Source organism: Onychostoma macrolepis, chromosome 01, assembly GCF_012432095.1.
Source record: "Onychostoma macrolepis isolate SWU-2019 chromosome 01, ASM1243209v1, whole genome shotgun sequence".
Classification (NCBI taxonomy): Eukaryota; Metazoa; Chordata; class Actinopteri; order Cypriniformes; family Cyprinidae; genus Onychostoma; species Onychostoma macrolepis.
In genome coordinates this window covers 22,918,408-22,924,390 of record NC_081155.1, presented here as the reverse complement: position 1 = coordinate 22,924,390, position 5,983 = coordinate 22,918,408, and positions in this window count along the sequence as shown.

Here is a 5,983-nt window from a genome sequence, read left to right as displayed (position 1 = left end):
TTCAGCATGCTTTATGTTTCAAAAACTATTGTCATTATTCTGCTTCCATAGTAGTGCGGCACAGCATCGGCTGCTAAATTCAGATAAGTTTGTTCTTTGGCTCGCGCTCAGCCAGAGACAGACGCGTTTTTACAGCTGCAAATTGTAACCAATCACACACGATTCTGTTGAACTTCTGAATGCAATGACCAATCAGAGACGTTCAGATGAGTCATCGCGGAAATGTTTAGTTCAGTGCGCGCTTTCACTGAAGGAATTCTGCTCTCTGATGATTCTCTCATGAGAAACAACAAAGTGCAGATGTCTACATACCATACGATGTAAGTAGGATATTCATTTCACAGTGTAAACAGCTTCAGTGATTATAATGAGAGTTTTTGAGAGTGCCTAAAATGTTCTTTGATAATGTAAATGTTCTTTGCTTTCTGTACAATGAAATAGTTATAATTAGTAAATTACAATGTTTCTATTAAATTCACATTAAATACAAGTCAGTCGTATTAAAAATATTTTATGGCATGACACCCATGACACAGGTTTTTATGCGTAGTTAAAAGATTACACTATTTGGCTACTTTGCCCATTGCCCATCAACTAAGATAATATTTAAAGGTGCAAAATGCATATACTTACACATATTTGAGAATCGAGATATTTCATGTTATAGTTAACGCCTATTTCGAATAAAAAGGGAAAAATAAATAAAACATAAGCCTATAACAGTTATAGCTTATATACATGGCTGTGTGTTACGACATAGTGCAGCATTCCCTTAGCTGAAATGGCCCACAGAAGACATGAGTGACTTCCTTCAGTTTTAACTTTAAACCAACTATATGTAGTTTTTTGTATTTTTTGCGAGTCACCCCTACGCTTGTGGAATTCATTGTCGTAAATATACCACTGTCATAATTATTTTAGACAGTGGATAACCTAGCTATACCAAAGGCCTCCAAGGTTAGCAAAATAAGCGTAATGCTGCGGTATGCAGGGAAAAAGACCAGAGACCAGTTATTGACATCAGAGGATGAGGATGAGGTCTGTTAGAACCGATCTTGATAACTTAAACAGCCTTTATATAGGCTATGCCGCCCACCCCAAGCACTTTCCTGTATTTTCTTATTCATGCATGTTTCTTTATCGCTTTAACGTGTCAAAAACTTTAAGTCCTGCCTTCGCGGCTATATTTACATACAGTGATGTACAAGATACAGATAATTATATTATTCCTATTAAATATCATTAGACATGAATTCCGACTACAAATAATAAACCGCAAGACCAAACCACGTGATGCATTTTTTTTTTTAAATAACTCAGCGCTTCTGCACTAGCTGTTATGACGTCACATTTAGAACATTTCTCCTGGGTTTGGAACTTGCTCATTTTGTAGGTTGAAGTTTCGGAGTATTGATTGATTGACTGCTATTATTGAATGACAAACATTGTTATCATGGGACTTATTTCACGACTGAAAAAAATGATTGAGAAGGAGTGTGTACAAGAACCATGTGTTCTTCTCAAAACCACCACTAACACAGCGGAGAACCATCATCCTCATCGTCCTGATGAGGCGCCTGTTGTTGCTGGTGGTTTTGATGGAGGAAAGGAGGCAGTGAGTGAGGAGAAAAAGAAAAAGAAAAAGAAAAAGAAGAGCTTTCTGAAGTCGCTCTCTGCTTTCCTCGCCTGAGAGCCGTTAAATATGACCTGGCTAAGGCTGAGTCTTGAGTCTTATCCCTTATAGAGTCTTGGAAAAAGTGGTTGAGTTGGAATATATAGTATTAGAAATATGGATAGAAAAAAAATTATGTAATAATAAACTTTTATAATCCAGGCAAAAGACTGATGTTGAACCATTTGGAAGAAATAAAAGGATTAAATGAAGGAAAAGTAATATTGTGTGGGGACTTCAACGCACATAGTTCTTTATGGGGAGGACAATTAACGGATGCGAATGGCCAGGTCATAGAGGAAATATTAGAGAAGAAAAACTTGGTATGCGTGAATGATGGAAGATACATACAAGTTGAAGTATGCTCAGGAAAAGAATCAGCGATTGATCTTACTATTGTGTCAAATGCATTAGGAGGTATAGTAATTTGGGAGGTACTACATTATTGTACAGTTGGTAGTAATCATTTTCCTATAATTACTTCAATAGGAGATAACTGGAGAAAGAAAGTAAGTCAAGGAAAAATTGGAATATGATCCAAATGAATGAAGGAGAAGATATTGAGAGTATTTATAATGAGTTGATATTAAAGATGCAGAGTGCTGCATTGCAATTTATACCTAAAAGTAAGGGAAAGAGGAAGGGGAAAATTGTCCCTTGGTGGAATGAAAGGTGCAGGAATGCAGTTAGAAAAAAAGGAAAGCTTTTAAGGTTTTGAGGAAAACGAATAACTGGGAAAATATGATCATATACAAGAAAACACAAGCAAAAACAAGGAAGATAATAAGGGACGTGAAGAAAGAGTATTGGAGATTATATTGTGAAGAAATAGGAAAATGTAATCAAGTTGAGGAAGTATTGGGTGCTGTGTTCCGGTCTCCATAGAAATCCATTAAAAAGGGGTAAAAAAAAGATAGACTGAATTGAAACTTTTTTTATATAACTACATATAAAAATGTGCGGAGGGTCGCAGTGCTGTTGTTGGCTGCCACAGTAACAGCAGTAAGCTAAGGAATTCCTTTAAAGTACTTGTTTTGCGTATCAGAAAATCTGTCTTGTCAGGCGCACTATATATATGGCTTGCAGCGCTTAAGTTAAAATACTGAGTGTGAAATAATAATATATGTTAAAATAATGTTTGCTCTTATCATTCTGTGTACAAAATCCCATGAACTTCACCCCGCTTGGGAGCTATATGTGCACTCAACTGTTTTCAATGCAGCTTAACCTCGCGTCGCTTCATGTCATCTTCCCACTCATTGAACTATGACTGGTCCTTTACTGCAAAAAGACGGCCATTGCGACACAGTAACGTGATGAAACAATGGTGCCACATGATTTTTTTTAAATGACATTAATAGGTTTCAAATTATATTATCGGCTCTGAAAATATGTAAATGTGACTAGAAACCGGAAATGTAAAGCATCGTTCTAATCGGGGGAGACTTCCGCGTTCAGAAAAAGGTCTATAGAGTGGGGGAACTATGACGTCAAGATCCAGAGATCAGCTGAATGGATTCAAAAACGGTAAAACTCAACTTATTAACTCTGGGGGAGTTGGAGAATGAGCCTATTTCCAAAAAAAGTGGAGTGTTCCTTTAAAGTCGACATGAAATCAAAATAGAAAATTCTTATTTTTTGTGAAATACTGTAGTGTTTATTATAAATAATGTATCCGTGCACTTCATTATTTTTTTAAAATTCATGTGCCTTTGTAATCTTTAATCAAAAATGTTAACCTCCCCTCCCCCTCAAAACGACTCATCTTCTCTTCCGGTCACATGCGATGGCGCAAGGGCGGAGCCAGTGATGTAAGGGGTAAACGCTGGGCTAATGCTTCACTTTATAGAAATAAATGCATTGACCAGTTGACGCGAGCCATGGGGGAGTACACTACTCTTAAAAGTTGAAAGGATATTACCACAACATTACTCTTAGGACTTCGCAAATTATTTATTTTTTTATGAATATGACTTAACCTGATGGAGGAGGCGCTCAGTCATTCAGGCAGTCTCTCTCTCTCTCACGCGCGTCCTCTCACCGTCATCCTTAATAAATAATTAAATAATTCTTCATGCTAGGGTGTCAGAGGTGAATCCAGTGGAGAGAAATCCCCCCACAACTAACTGCAAACTGGCATTCAGATCTGCCTGCATTTTGTTAGCAACGCCCCAACTTCCAATGATCCAATCAATTCTCGAAGGATGAAATCAAGTCCCGCCCTCTCATTTCAGATTCCGTTTCACTCGGATAGGCGTCGCACTAGAGAAAAAAAGACAATCGCTATTTCCGTTTCATGCCGACTTTAAGATGAGCTAAATGTTTTTTGTCATTTTTGGTTTGGTTTGATCATTAGTCATAAACTTCTTTGCCAAATCAAATTTTCTTTAAATGTAATGTATTTAGACTATGTTGTTGTTGTTGTTTTTTTGTTTGTTTTTTTAATCAGGTCATGGATTAAGACATGAAGAAGAAAACAACTCCTGTCATGGTCACCCTGTTGTCTTCTGCCAGATTTGATAAGATAAAGTGTATAAGTTTATAAGTGTATAAGATTATTTTATAAGACAATTGGATTTCACTTTATTTTGATGGTCCCTTTAACACATTCTATTGACTATAAGTAATGCTGCACCTACATTTCTACTGACTCTCATTAGAGTGTTAGTAGTGTATTAGTTGACTGGTAGGGTCAGGGTTAGATTAAGTTGACACGTTCTTGCAAAGTTACTTATAGTCAGAATATCTGCTGGGAGACCAACACAATAAGGCGTTAGTAGATATGAAGCAGACAGTCTACTAATAATCTAATGTAGTTGCAACATTACTTAGTGTCAACAAAATGTTCAAAAGGGACCATCAAAATAAAGTGTTACCGACAATTGTATTAGAATTTATAAGAAAACTTTGTAAGAAAATGTATAATAAATTTATTTATAAAGTTTGCCTTGTCTTTTTTTTTTTCATATTAGAACATCCAACATAGAATGTGCACCAATTTTTAACAGGTTGTGGAGTTATAGTGGTTTTTCAGTATTGCCCCAGTCGCAGAATTTCATGAAACTGTATGTGTCCTCAGAATGAGCTGTTGTGTATTGTGTGTCCAGTTTCTTTAAGCTTTGACATTGCATTCAGCAGATATGTGCCAAAAATTGATGAAACTAAATGTTTCTTCAAAATAACTTGTTCTCCATATGGACAAGGTTTGATAAGTTTGAACTTTGTACACACAGTACTGTAAATACATGTGGTCATAATGGGTCATACCTCCAGACACGTAGGGCCTATTAAAACAAATGTACACTAAACAGTTTAATATATCAAAATTATTTTGATATCTTTTTGCCAGCAAGGTCTAGAGCTGACCTGCAAAGTTTGGTGAAGATCTGACAAACGGTTTAGGAGTTCAAAAAAGTATTTTTATTTGTTTTTTAATCAAATTAAAATGGCAGAAAAAGTTTCTAGATAATCCCTCTTGTTCAGGGTTAAAGCAAGGACATTTGCTGAGTTATTAACTAAAAAGATAATTCATTATAGCGCCACCGTGTGGCCATTTGTTAATAAAATACACTTGTTTTGCCACGGTGTGAGAACATATCTATTTTCGTAGTTATTTATAATGTTGCAATATAATTATTTATAATCTTCATGCACCTCCTGTTATGCTACATAAAACTTTATAATTTTAAGACAAAGTTAATGTAGTTTGGTTATGAACTATGTGTTTTGGGAATACATACTGTACACAAATGATATATACATAAACTTACATAGTTCCCAACTTACCTTTTGTACCTGGAAAATAAGACTTTATACTAAACTCACAACATTATGAAACAGAAATGTGCAGCACATAGTTCAATACATTTCAATAGAAATTTCAGATTTGACACTAGAGGGCGCTGTTTTCTTTTCTTTTGATCCTACTGGCACCGTCATGCCACATGCTACAGGTCTTCATTTAAAATACAGTGAAGAGAAGACAAGACAGGGATCAGATGAATGAAACTAGCGTGTTGTTGTCTTTCCAATAAAACGGTTCAATTTAATCTTCTCATTTGAACTGTAAATTAACGCCAAGTGAAATTACCATCAGCAATCATAATCATAGGCTTACAGCTGGCTACTTAACAGGTTATTTCTATACTATTAGGTTACAGATTATGTAATGCTTTACATATGTTTTAATGTCACTGTATATCCAATTAAATAATATTATTTACATTAAATAATAACGGATTACAAGTGATTAGTTAGCCTTAAAACTTTCTAAACATAAAGAGACTAAAAGACAGTGGTAATGAAACAATT